Source organism: Glycine soja, chromosome 15 (genome assembly GCF_004193775.1).
Source record: "Glycine soja cultivar W05 chromosome 15, ASM419377v2, whole genome shotgun sequence".
Taxonomy (NCBI): domain Eukaryota; kingdom Viridiplantae; phylum Streptophyta; class Magnoliopsida; order Fabales; family Fabaceae; genus Glycine; species Glycine soja.
In genome coordinates this window covers 48,743,020-48,757,162 of record NC_041016.1, presented here as the reverse complement: position 1 = coordinate 48,757,162, position 14,143 = coordinate 48,743,020, and the positions used below count along the sequence as shown (strand labels likewise).

The following is a 14,143-nucleotide window of genomic DNA, read 5'->3' as shown; positions in this document are numbered from 1 at the left end:
GTATCTCTTTGTAAAAAGCAATCTGGTTTTGAGATCAATAAAGAAAGTCTTCTGCAGTTACAGAATATTCCCTAAGTTCCTTTCATCTTTACTCTTCATACCTTTCTAAAAGCAACACCCACAAACTTTGAGCTCTGATAAAACTTCTCATTTTCGTAGCCCACATGTGAAATTTTTGAACCTGCAAATATCGGAGCTGGAGGTAAAGAACTACTGTTGAAAGCCACTTTTGTGTTTGAAACTTTTTGTACGGGTTTTGTTTGAAGGTTTTTTGTATGGGTTCTCTTACTCTGTTTCTTGGGTTTTTCTCTTCCTCATTAACTCTAGTTTTCACTCCCTCACTTACCCATAAGGATCAATAATGCTCTTGATACCATGTTAGAAAAACATAAGTTGCACATATGGACAGCAAGATATAAACGTATAGAGAATAAGAGAGAGGATAGGGGCAAAACTGATCTAGTATATTTCAAGTTTGTAACTTGGTTTTGCACACTTTGAACTTGTTACAACAATGCTTCAAATAGAGAAACTGACAAGTCCATGATTGGGTGATATAAACAGCAAATTTTGGCTACTTAAAACTAGGCATCATTAGCTAACAGCTACAAGTTACTTTTTTTTAGCACAAGTAATTTTTAAGCAACCATAAAATCTGCAAAGATATTTTAATTTAAAACAGAAAAATCTCAACTGCCAACACTCCTCCTTGAGATTTTTCTTCCAAACCTTAGTCTTGATCTCACATGTATGGAGGATCACCGTCAAGTAGACAAGAATTTGCATCTCCTCGCTTAACAGAAATTATATCATTTGAAACAACAATGTTTGCAACTTTTTTAATCCATTTTTGGCTTGCAACATCATTATATTTTTCTATGAAATTTGACTTCAAAAGCGTTTTTTTTCCTCTCTTCAGGTTTCTTGTGAGGAAAGAGGTCCATCTTCTCAACAAATTTTTTTGTAGGGCCATTCGAATCACGCTTTAGATTCTAAAATGGCTCCTCCTTAAGTTGCATGACACCTTTGAACTCCCTTCTCAAGTTCAGCCATTGCATTCTTTTTTATCTTTCACACGATCCCATGGAACTCCTCCTTCTCAAATTAGGATATTCATAAAAAAAAAAAAATATCATCATGAAGTGTTGCTTGTACTGTTGGACATTTTAGTGTAATTGATCTCTTTATTGTGTTAAAATAAGAGTGCACGCTTGTTTTAATGTAATAACGAGATGTTCGGTTTAGGCAAAAGGTTGGAAGTTACATGGAAGTTACTAACTTCCATCAACGATTGGAAGTTACATGGAAGTTACTAAAACTTCCATTAACGGCAATTTTTTTAAAAATAAATAACTTCCATCAACCGCCAAAAACCACCTGTTCTTTGATTATAAATAATCATCCTGGTTCAGAAAGCATAATATGTGAAAAACTCACAAGACCAAAACAAAACTCTTGAATTATAATCTTCTGATTTTATCCGATTGAACAATTTTGGTTGAACCCCGAAATTTGATTCAATCTGAAAGTGTTTATACACGACTTCAGATTTATCCAGGATTATCTCGATTTTCAAAATTAACCAACAAAAGATTGAATCAAATTTTTCGAGATAACGAACGATAGTTCGAAGATGACAAGCAAGTTTGCGAAGTTGGACAAGTTTGAAGGGCAGGATTTCAGAAGATGGCAGAAGAAGATGCACTTTCTCTTGACAACATTGAATGTGGTGTATGTGCTGAGTACACCGATATCGGTGTATATGAAAGGCGAAACTCTGGATCAAACAAGGAAGCGTTCGAAATGGGAGAACGACGATTACATTTGTCGTGGACACATTCTGAACGGTATGTCTGACTCTCTCTTTGATATTTATCAAAATGTTGAGTCTGCTAAGGAATTATGGGACTCTCTTGAATCCAAGTATATGGCAGAAGATGCCTTAAGTAACAAATTCTTAGTTAGTAATTTCTTTAATTACAAAATGATTGATTCGAGGCCTGTTATGGAGCAATATAATGAACTGCTGCGGATTTTGGGTCAGTTTACTCAACATGATTTGAAAATGGATGAATCCATTGCAGTTTCATCTATAATTGATAAACTGCCTTCTTCTTGGAAAGACTTCAAGCATACCTTGAAACATAAGAAGGAAGAGTTGACTCTGGTTCAACTCGGTAGTCATTTCATGATTGAGGAGTCGCTGAGGGCTCAGGAAATTGACAAAGTCAATGATAAAACCGTAGCAGGTTCCTCTTCCGTTAATATGGTAGAGGAAAGTGGAACAGTTAAGCAAAATTACAATGCTAAAGGTAACAAACGAAAATTTCAAGGAAATAAGAACAAAGGTCCAAACAAACAGACAAAATTGTCATGTTGGAAGTGTGGGAAACCTGGTCATTTAAAGAGGGATTGCCGGGTGTTCAAAGGAAAGAACAAGGCTGGTCCAAGTGGGTCTAATGATCCTGAAAAGCAACAAGGATGATGACGTTGCTTGGTGGTTTGATTCGGGAGCAACAAGCCATGTGTGCAAAGATCGTCGTTGGTTCAAGGAATTTAGACCAATCGATGATGGCTCTATTGTGAAGATGGGCAATGTTGCAACTGAACCAATCCTAGGATTAGGTTGTGTGAATTTAGTTTTTACTTCCGGAAAAAGTTTGTATTTGGATAATGTCTTATTTGTACCTGGTATTCGTAAGAACTTATTGTCTGGTATGGTTTTAAATAATTGTGGTTTCAAGCAAGTACTTGAAAGTGACAAGTACATCTTGTCAAGACATGGTTCGTTTGTTGGATTTGGTTATCGTTGTAATGGAATGTTTAAATTAAACATTGATGTTCCTTTTGTTCATGAATCTGTTTGTATGGCCTCGTGTAGTTCTATAACTAATATGACAAAATCAGAAATTTGGCATGCTAGATTAGGACATGTTCATTACAAAAGATTAAAAGATATGTCAAAAAACAAGTATGATTCCTCCTTTTGATATGAACCTTGAAAAATGCAAAACTTGCATGTTGACCAAGATCACTAGGAAACCTTTTAAGGATGTTAAAAGTGAGACTAAAGTCTTAGACCTTATTCATAGTGATTTGTGTGATTTGCATGCTACTCCATCATTAGGTCATAAAAAATATCTTGTTACGTTTATTGATGATGCATCAAGGTATTGTTATGTATATTTATTAAATACAAAAGATGAAGCTCTTGATAAATTTAAAATTTATAAGAAAGAGGTAGAACTTCATCAAAATGGGCTAATCAAAACTCTTCGTACGGATAGGGGAGGTGAGTATTATGATCTGGTTTATTTTCAATCTACTGGAATAATGCATCAAACTACAGCTCCCTATACACCACAACAGAATGGTGTAGCTGAAAGGAAGAATAGAACCTTGAAAGAAATGGTGAATTCCATGTTATCCTATTCGGGTTTAAGTGAAGGATTTTGGGGTGAGGCTATGTTGACAGCCTGTTACTTGTTGAACCGAATTCCTAACAAAAGGAATAAGGTTACCCCATATGAACTTTGGCACAAAAAGACACCAAATTTGAGTTATCTCAAAATTTGGGGATGTAGGGCTGTAGTCAGGCTTACAGAACCTAAAAGGAAAACCATAGGTGAAAGAGGTATAGATTGCATATTTATTGGATATGCTGAACATTCTAAAGTATATAGATTCTATGTGCTAGAATCTAATGATTCTGTTGCTGTGAACTCGGTTATAGAGTCACGAGATGCTATCTTTGATGAACAAAGGTTTACATCTATACCTAGGCCAAAGGACATGAATTCCATGTCGAAAGTCTCAGTTAATATTGAGGATATACCTTTAACTAGTACTGAAACTAGAAAGAGTACGAGAGTAAGAAAAGCTAAGTCATTTGGTGATGACTTTCAACTCTATTTGGTTGAAGGGTCAAGGAATGATATTCAATTTCAATATCAATATTGCCTTAATGTTGAGGAAGACCCAAAGACTTTTAGTGAAGCAATGGCTTCAAGGGATGCTGTATTTTGGAAAGAAGCAATCCAAAGTGAGATGGATTCCATCATGCAAAATAATACCTGGAAATTGGTTGATTTACCTCCTGGATGTAAGTCATTAGGATGTAAGATGATCTTTAGGAGAAAGATGAAAGTGGATGGTACTGTTGACAAGTACAAAGCCAGATTGGTTATCCAAGGTTTTAGGCAAAAGGAGGGTATTGATTTTTTCGATACATATGCTCATGTTGCTAGGATATCCACTATTAGACTGTTGTTAGCACTTGCTGCTATCCACAATCTGATGATTCACCAAATGGATGTGAAAACTGCATTCTTAAATGGTGAATTGGATGAAGAGATATACATGAAACAACCTGAAGGGTTTGTTATGCCAGGAAATGAAAATAAGGTGTGTAAACTGATGAAATCTCTTTATGGCTTGAAACAAGCGCCTAAGCAATGGCATCAAAAATTTGATGAGGTTGTGTTGTCTAGTGGTTTTGTTATAAACCAAGCAGATAAATGTCTATACAGCAAGTTTGATACTCATGGCAAAGGAGTTATCATTTGTCTGTATGTAGACGACATGTTGATCTTTGGTACCGACCAAGATCAAGTTGATGAAACTAAGGCATTTTTGTCTTCTAAGTTTGATATGAAAGATATGGGGGAGGCGGATGTGATCTTAGGAATAAAGATCAAACGTGGAAATAATGGTATTTCCATCTCTCAATCACATTATATTGAGAAGATATTGGAGAAATTTAATTTTAAAGATTGTTCTCCGGTAAGTACTCCCATTGATCCTAACCTGAAGCTATTACCTAATAAAGGTGTAGCAGTGTCTCAACTTGAATACTCAAGGGCGATAGGATCACTCATGTATGCAATGATTAGTACTAGGCCTGATATAGCTTATGCTGTTGCTAAACTCAGTAGGTTTACAAGTAATCCTAGTTCTCATCATTGGCAAGCTATGAATAGAGTATTCAAATACTTAAAGGGAACCATTGATTATGGTTTGACATATACTGGATTTCCTTCGGTTATTGAAGGTTACTCTGATGCAAGTTGGATAACCAATATGGAGGATTATTCATCCACAAGTGGTTGGGTATTCCTCCTTGGAGGAGGTGCTATCTCTTGGGCATCCAAGAAACAGACCTGCATTACAAATTCAACAATGGAATCTGAATTTGTAGCTTTAGCAGCAGCTGGTAAAGAAGTTGAGTGGCTAAGAAATATGATCTATGAGATTCCATTGTGGCCCAAACCTATACCTCCCATGTCTATCAGGTGTGATAGTCAGGCAACTTTGGCTAAGGCATATAGTCAAGTGTATAATGGGAAGTCTAGACACTTGGGTGTTAGACACAACATGGTTCGGGAGTTAATCATGCATGGTGTGATATCAGTGGAGTTTGTGAGAACTCAGCATAATTTGGCCGATCATTTAACCAAAGGGTTAAGTAGAGATCTCGTGAAAAGGTCGGCTGTGGGATTAGGATTAAAGTCCATCTGAAATCTCTTATGTTAAGATACCCAATTCCCATCTAATATGACATTAGGTGCTGAATTCAATGTGGAAAGCTTAACATGTAGAGATTGGAACACATCATCGAAAGTATCCCAAAAGGTATGTGTTCGGTTCTGCAAGTTAAGGAGGTTGAAGTATAACTTCTCAATGGTTCTTTTGAAAAATTGCATTTGCAGGTGCAAGAAAGAAAAGGACTACCTATATAAGCATGAAGTTTAGCCGCTTCAAGAAGCTGGGACTTGGCTTTGATATGCTTATGAAGGATAGGGACACAGGCTAGTAAAACTAGTGTCGAGCAAGAGTAATGTTATAAACTATTGTGCAGATTATCTTCATGTATTCATTATGAATAGAAAGGGTTCAATCCTTAGTGACACCCTGATATTCGAATATTTGAAACGTGTAATTTGCTAAGATGAAATTCAATCGTCACGATATTTCATCTATGCAGTAGTTTGTGGTATGTTATGACTTTGGTGATTTGATCGGTAATTACACTAAAATGGGGGAGGTTTGTTGGACATTTTAGTGTAATTGATCTCTTTATTGTGTTAAAATAAGAGTGCACGCTTGTTTTAATGTAATAACGAGATGTTCGGTTTAGGCAAAAGGTTGGAAGTTACATGGAAGTTACTAACTTCCATCAACGATTGGAAGTTACATGGAAGTTACTAAAACTTCCATTAACGGCAATTTTTTTAAAAATAAATAACTTCCATCAACCGCCAAAAACCACCTGTTCTTTGATTATAAATAATCATCCTGGTTCAGAAAGCATAATATGTGAAAAACTCACAAGACCAAAACAAAACTCTTGAATTATAATCTTCTGATTTTATCCGATTGAACAATTTTGGTTGAACCCCGAAATTTGATTCAATCTGAAAGTGTTTATACACGACTTCAGATTTATCCAGGATTATCTCGATTTTCAAAATTAACCAACATGTACAATGGCAAGTGCTTTGTCTTGCTTTGCCACTTCGTCATTGTGACTCCTCATTTGAGCTATTGTTGAGTTTTCAGGTAATGGAGTTGGGTTACTTCCATTTTCCACTATATCCCACAAACTTCGAGCTCTAAGATAAGTTCTCATTTTCACAGCCCACAAGTGAAAGTTTTCACCTGCAAATATAGGAGGTGGAGGTAAAGAACTACTGTTGGAAGTCATTTTTGTGTTTGAAACTTTTTGTCTAGGTTATGTTTGAAGGTTTTTGTATGGGTTTTCTCTCACTCAATTTTTTGGATTTTTCTCTTCCTCGCTAACTTTGGTTTTTACTCCCTCAGACCCATAAAGATCAATAATGTTCTTGATAACATCTTAGAAAAGAATAAGTTGCTCATATGGACAACAAGATATAAACGTATAGAGAAGAAGAGAGAGAAGAGCAAAAATTAATATACTTCAAGTTTGTAACTCGGTTGTGCACACTTTGAACTTGTTACTACAATGCTTTAAATAGAGAAACACATACGAGTAACAAAATAAACAAGCACAAACAAACACAGCTTCCTCCATCTCATTTTCGTGTTCTCTCTCATCCAATTTCATCTCAATTTGAGATAAAAGTCTATCTATATGGACCCACCAATATTTCATCTCTTTCATCCCACTTTCAGCTGTAACAAACCACTCCACTCTTTAATTTCATCACAATTCATCCCTCTCAACATTCACCCCTCACACTTTTAGTTGTAACAAACATAGCCTAAGACTCTTTGGAGTAGGCATGCAGTGTGTTTCAGTTTTGGAAGGTGAAGCTCTAGGTTTGTTACAAGCCTTACAAATACAATGGTTGGCTGATTTGGACATGTCTCATGTAATCATGTTATATTCGAAACCGACAGCAAACTGATTTTTGACAAATGCAAGAATAAAGACAGATAAGTATCAGAGATCGGCCCCATTGTCTATTAAAGTAGCAACATTTTGGCAAATTTTCCAAACTTCTCGATTGAGTTCATTAGGCTAACGTAGTTGCCCATTGAGCAGTTACTGTCCATGCTCAGGGATGGATGGAGAGGGGGTGGGCAAGGGTCTAGTCCCCCTGCCCTAGACATTTATGAGATATATACATATATGTTTTTAAATTAGTTCATATAAAATTGTGTAAAATTAAATGTGTATATTATTATAATAATAATTAAGCTTAATTAGTGTAAAATTACATAAAATTAGTTATATTTATTGTTATTCATCTAATTTTTAATGTGATGATTAGTGTAAAATAATTTAAAACTAATTGTGTGTGTGTTTTTTATGTATAATTGTGTATTTTTTGTTATTATGATAATGGTTAAAATTATTATTATTTAAATTTAAAATAAATTTAGTTTTAATTTTATGTGTAAAAGGAGTAAATATTTTTTTATAAATTGTTATTTATTAGAAAATATACTTTTAAACAATTAGAAAGGAAACAAAATTTAGTTTTAGATTCTTCCTTGTGAGTTGTGATCATGCTAGTACAACAATCATAATGATATGCTATGGGTTAATTTTAGTAAGAAACAAGCACTAATAATTTTAAAGTTTATGCATAAGAACACAATGCGATAAAAAAATAGTATGAGATTAATGGTTATGTACTAATAATATAAAATATTTTTATAATAAAAAATCAATATTAATAATATTTGTAAGATAGTTGCGATAAATTAAACATATAATATATGATGATATATGATTAAACTAGTACTGCATATTAGATTTTGGCCTCTACATTGCCCAAGATAAATAGAAAGTCTAAGAATTTTTATTTTGATACATGATTTGCATTTATATATAACTTATGATATTTTATAAATAAATTTGAGCGAAAATAAATTTAAAATAATTTAATGATTTTAATTTTAAAAAATTGAGAACCAACCTGAAAGTTTAAGAATTTTAGCAGAAGAGAGTTGCATGTATAATTACTGAATATATTGTAGAATCATTTTATTTATGTAACATTTTATTTATTATAAAAAATAAATAATTTTATTTCAGGAAAATCATGGAATATGGCTATAATATTTCATACAGAATCTCAATTTATTTATGTCAAAATTGGACTTATTATTATGTATATTAAATTAAATAAGTTTAAATAAGAAGGTATTTTTTTTTCTCCTCTCCATCATAACAATTAATATTAAAATCATTTATCATCTAAATCAGGTTTTATTTACAAAACTGTGTTGTAATATCGTGATTTTTTTTTGTCACAATATTGCATTCTTTTTGTCAAATCATGCAAGATTTCTTTATTTGAATCCACTACAAATTTGAATAAAAAATATTAGTGTTATTAAATATTTCAAATCAAAATGTATTTTTTCTCCTCATGATATTGGTACGAAGCATGACTCATCTCTGTTAGGAAACCTGATAATTTTTAGTATAATTTTCTCATACAATCATATTTTGTCCTTCCACAAAACTCAAATATAAAACCTTTCTTACTCATATCAAAGTATATGTTTGTTATCAATTTAAGTTCAAATCAATATTACTTAAGTTGAATACATTATAAATTTAATTTTTTATTAAAGTTTAAATTATCAGCAATCCTAGTATCATTATTTAGTAAATATTAATTAATTAATTTAAATTATATTATAGTTATTCTATAATTCTAATTGATTGAATCAATAAATAAAATTCTTGTTTCTTTTTATTAATATTGTAAAAAATAGGAAAATTCTTCGGGGACAAAACTAGTTTTAAAGTTGGATGAAGCTCAAAAGTGTTTATTAGTCCTAATGTGGTGTCACTACCAGTGAAATTGTGTGTGATGGTGGAGGTGAGAGAAGTGTTTATGGAGGAGGAGAGGAGCATGATGCTATGGAAGATTAGGATTAAAAAGTTTTTATTAAAGATTTAATAATTAATGATTTATAATTAACTTAATAACTCTATTAATCACAATTATTTATTAATAATCTAAAGGGGAACAAAAATGGTCAATTTATAAAACTAAGGGGGTCAAAAAATTTATAATCATAACCCATACTAGATTTGCCCTGGGCTAAAATACGTTTATCCTTTATCTCTATTTTCTTTTGTTTCCCTGCAAGTAGGGGTGGGAATAGGTCAGATCAGACTTTAAAAGGTCTGAGCCTAGTCTACGATGAATTTTTGAGGCCTGAGTCTGGTCTATAGCCTATCAAAGGCTTTTATTTTGGTTCGGCCTGACCTTTTTAAAAGCCTAGTCTGGCCTGGTAGCCTTTTTAAAAGCCTTTTTATATTTGTTTGTTTTGGGGTAGGAACGTAATAGGAAAGTTAATGGAAAAGGAAACGTTAACCAGAATAAGAAAGCCAATAAAAATAATGAGTAATATAAAAGGACACATGATTCACACCTAAATTGTAATTAAAGTCTTACTTGATTATAGGAATGGAAGCTATGAAGCAGTAATGTGTAATCAAAATCTGCTGGTTTCAAAAAAAAATTAATTGTACCCAAAAAATAATATAAGTATAAATTGGTACCAAACAATAATATATATATATATATATATATATATATATATATATATATATATATATATATATATATATATATATATATATATATATATATAGGCCGGCCTATCAGGCTTATCAGGCTTTTTAATTTAATAGGCTTTTAAAAAACCTGAATCTAACCTTTTAATTAAATAGGTCAGTTGAGGTCAGGCTTTATGTAGGCCCTTGTAGACCGGCCTGACCTATTCCCATCCCTACCTACAAGTAAAAAATGCAGTTGTCCCACCTATAAATAAATGTCAACTGTTGGTCTCTAACTCACTGCCAGTCTGCCACCACCTCTCTCTCAAACCCATTGCCTGCACTGAGTGTTTAGTTTGGTGTGATATTTTCATTGTTTTATGCCTCTTTCTCACCCACCTACGTAGCTTCTAGTTCTACTCCGAGATTTTTATCAATGAATCAATATGATATTTTCATCATGTTTTGACTTTGCTTAACTTCGGTTGTTTTATGAATAAAAAATTGTTCCATCATGTAGTATGGGAAAGTGGTTATGTAACTTCCTATGAAAGAAGCTATATTTCTTTTCGTGTTCATTAATCATATTATTAATGTTTTCACAGTCAGCCAGTGTTTGAAGGAATTAACGACCTATCAGGATGGTGAGTTGACATGGCTTTTCTTTTTTTCCTTCAGTGTTGTTAAATAGCGGCCATGGCAGCGCCATGACGGAGTTGCGTAGCGGATTTTTTAAAAAACGCCACCAAATAGCGATGGCGTGGCGGGTTGAAGATGACGGTGCCATGGCGGATATGGCGGAAATTTTTTTTTTTTTGTTCGCGGTAGGAGTTAGGCTGACCCGACCCAACCCTACCCGGTAACTTAATGAAAAGCACGACCCCTCCAAGCTTTCAGAATGCAGCTGCAACAGCAAACCACGACCCCTCCAAGCTCCAACACAAAGCGCGACCTCGGAACCCAGGTGTGGCCCCTGCAACCAACCACGACAACAGCCACACGTGACCCGCTGCACACAGCTGCCAGCAGCGACGACCCACGGCATGAACGGCAGCAACGAGCACAGCAGCGACGACCCACGGCGAGAACGGCGGCGACGAGCACGGAGGCGACGACCCAAACGCGAACATCGTGATCCAACTCTGGTGGGCATCTTGAAGCTTTTTTTTTGGATATGTTTTTGCTGTTTGACACCCTTTTTTCTGTCTGCAGCTTTTTTTTCCCTTTTTCTATTTGACACCCTCTTTTTACTTTCGACAGTCCCTTTTTTTATTTTTTTTTTCTGTTTGACACCACAACCTTGCATTATGTTTTTATCATTTTCTTATTTTGAACTCTTTAATGAGTTTATTTGGTGTTGATACTTGATTATTGTATGGACTCATGAAACTTTTTTAGTTTATTTGAATGCAATCCTTTGTTTTTTTCAATTTCAATGAGTTTATATATATGTATTTTTTTTTTTGTCCACCATGACATCCGCCATTTTCCGCTATGCGCCATCCGCCATTAACAACATTGTTTTCCTTTTAATATTTTTCTCCTTATGGGATGCTAAGACAAAGTGGTCATCATGTGCAGGTGAAGTTCACAGTTGATGAACTCCGGCAGATTATGGATCGCAATCACAACAATAGGAACATGTCTGTTATTGCTCATGTTGAACATGGTATGTTAATATACTTTTTTGTGTTGATGTCAAGTTTTACTTCATATCACGTACTGCATCATTGTTTTGTTTACTTTGTAGTACCAGTACAGAGTTTTATCTAACTAGCTTTGGGAATGCAGGAAAATCCACACTGATAGATTCTCTTGTGGCTGCTGCTGGTATCATAGCACAAGAGACTGCAGGAGATGTGAGGATGACAGATACTCTTCAATATGAAGCTGAGCGTGGAATCACTATCAAGTCCATTGGCATCTCTCTCTACTATAAGATGCAAGAGGGTGATTTGAAGAGTTTCAAGGGAGACTGCAAAGAGAATGATTTCCTCATAAATCTCATTGACTCGCCGGGGCATGTGGACTTCTCATCTGAGGTCACAGCTGCACTTCACGTCACTGATGGAGCACTTGTTGTGGTGGATTGTGTTGAGGGTGTCCGTGTCCAGACAGAAACTGTACTGAGACAGGCCCTTGGAGAAAGGGTTAAGCCTGTTTTGGTTGTTAACAAGATGGATAGGTTTTTTTGCTGGCTTGCATGGATGGGGCTTTACACTCACCAACTTTGCCGAGATGTATGCTTCCAAGTTTGGAGTTGATGAGGCAAAGATGATGAGTAGGCTTTGGGGTGAGAATTTCTTTGACTCTGCTACCAGAAAGTGGACTAACAAGCACACCGGGGTAAACTTGAAGTCAGAGGAAAAGGAGTTGACAGGAAAGGCTTTGATGAAGCATGTTATGCAGAGTTGGGCACCGGCAAGCAGCGCCCTTCTGGAGATGATGATATATCACCTTCCCTCTCCTGCCAGGGCTCAGCAGTATCGTGTGGAGAATTTGTATGAGGGTCCCCTTGATGATCAATATGCTACTGCTATCAGAAACTGTGATCCTGAAGGTCCTCTGATGCTCTATGTCTCAAAGATGATTCCAGCATCTGATAAAGGTAGATTTTTTTCTTTTGGCCGTGTATTCTCTGGCAAGGTTTCAACTGGTTTGAAGGTCAGAATCATGGGACCAAACTATGTCCCAGGGGAGAAAAAGGACTTGTATGTTAAAAGTGTTCGGTGAACTGTAATCTGGATGGGAAAGAAACAAGAAACAGTTGAGGAGGTGCTTTGTGGCAACACAGTAGCTATGGTGGGTTTGGACCACTTCATCACCAATAATGCTACATTGACAAACGAGAAAGAAGTTGATGCACACCCCATTCGAGCTATGAAGTTTTCTGTCTCTCCAGTGGTAAGTGTTGCTGTTACAACCAGGGTTCCATCTGATCTTCCTAAACTTGAGGAGGGCCTAAAACGTTTAGCAAAGTCAAACCCTATGGTGGTCTGCACACTGCCAGAGACAGGAGAGCATATAATATCTGCTGCTGGTAAGCTTCATCTTGAAATCTGCTTGAAGGACTTGCAGGATGATTTTATGAATGGAGCAGAGATTTCAATATCTGATCCTATTCTCTCTTTCCGTGAGACTGTTTTAGAGAGGTCTTGCCATACAGTGATGAGCAAGTCACCTAACAAACACAACCGTCTGTACATGGAAGCAAGGCCCATGGAGGCTGGACTTGCAGAGGCTATTGATGATGAAAAGATTGGACCAGGGGTTGACCCCAAAAATAGGTCTAAAATATTGTCAGAAGAGCTTGGTTGGGACAAGGATCTGGCCTTGGCCCCGATGGTAAAGGACCCAACATGGTGGTGGATACTTGCAAGGGCATACAGTACCTCAATGAAATCAAAGACTCAGTTGTTGCTGGGTTTGAGGGAGCATCAACTGGAGGTCCAATGGCTGGTGAGAAAATGTGAGGGGTGTGCTTCAAGATTTGTGATGTGATTCTTCATGCTGATGCCATTCACAGAGAGGTGGTCAGATCATTTCAACTGCTAGAAGAGCCTGCTATGCAGCCATGCTGACAGCAAAACCAAGACTTCTTGAACCTGTGTATCTGGTGGAAATACAGGCACCTGAACAGGCTCTTGGTGGTGTATACAGTGTTCTTAACCAGAAAAGAGGGCATGTGTTTGAGGAAAGCCAGAGGCCTGGCACCCCACTTTACAATGTCAAGGCATATTTTCCTGTTATTGAGTCATCTAAATTCAATGAATCACTAAGGGCTAAAACTGGGAGAAAGGCTTTCCCCCAGTTAGTATTTGACCATTGGGATATGGTGCCATCTGATCCACTAGAACCTGGCACTCCTGCTGCTGCTCTTGTTGCGAAGATAAGAAGGAAGAAAAGCTTTGATGTAGAAATGAGGCCTTTCTTTGAGTTTGAGGACAGACTTTGATAAGTCAATAAGTTAGTTATCTTATAAACAAATAGAGTATAATTTCTTTTTTCTTTTCCTAATTTTTGTTTATATTTTCTCAATCTTGATGTTACATGATATTAATCGTAGTTTCTCAATCTTAATGTTACACTGCAAATGGTTTTTCTTTCTCTCTTTATTAAGTTGCATCTTAGCTTCCC

General features: G+C 35.6%; 1 pseudogene; it reads left to right on the top strand.

Annotated features, from left to right (window-relative positions):
- Positions 1-11,685: 11,685 nt before the first annotated feature.
- Positions 11,686-13,961, top strand: LOC114387942 (annotated as a pseudogene).
- Positions 13,962-14,143: the final 182 nt, after the last annotated feature.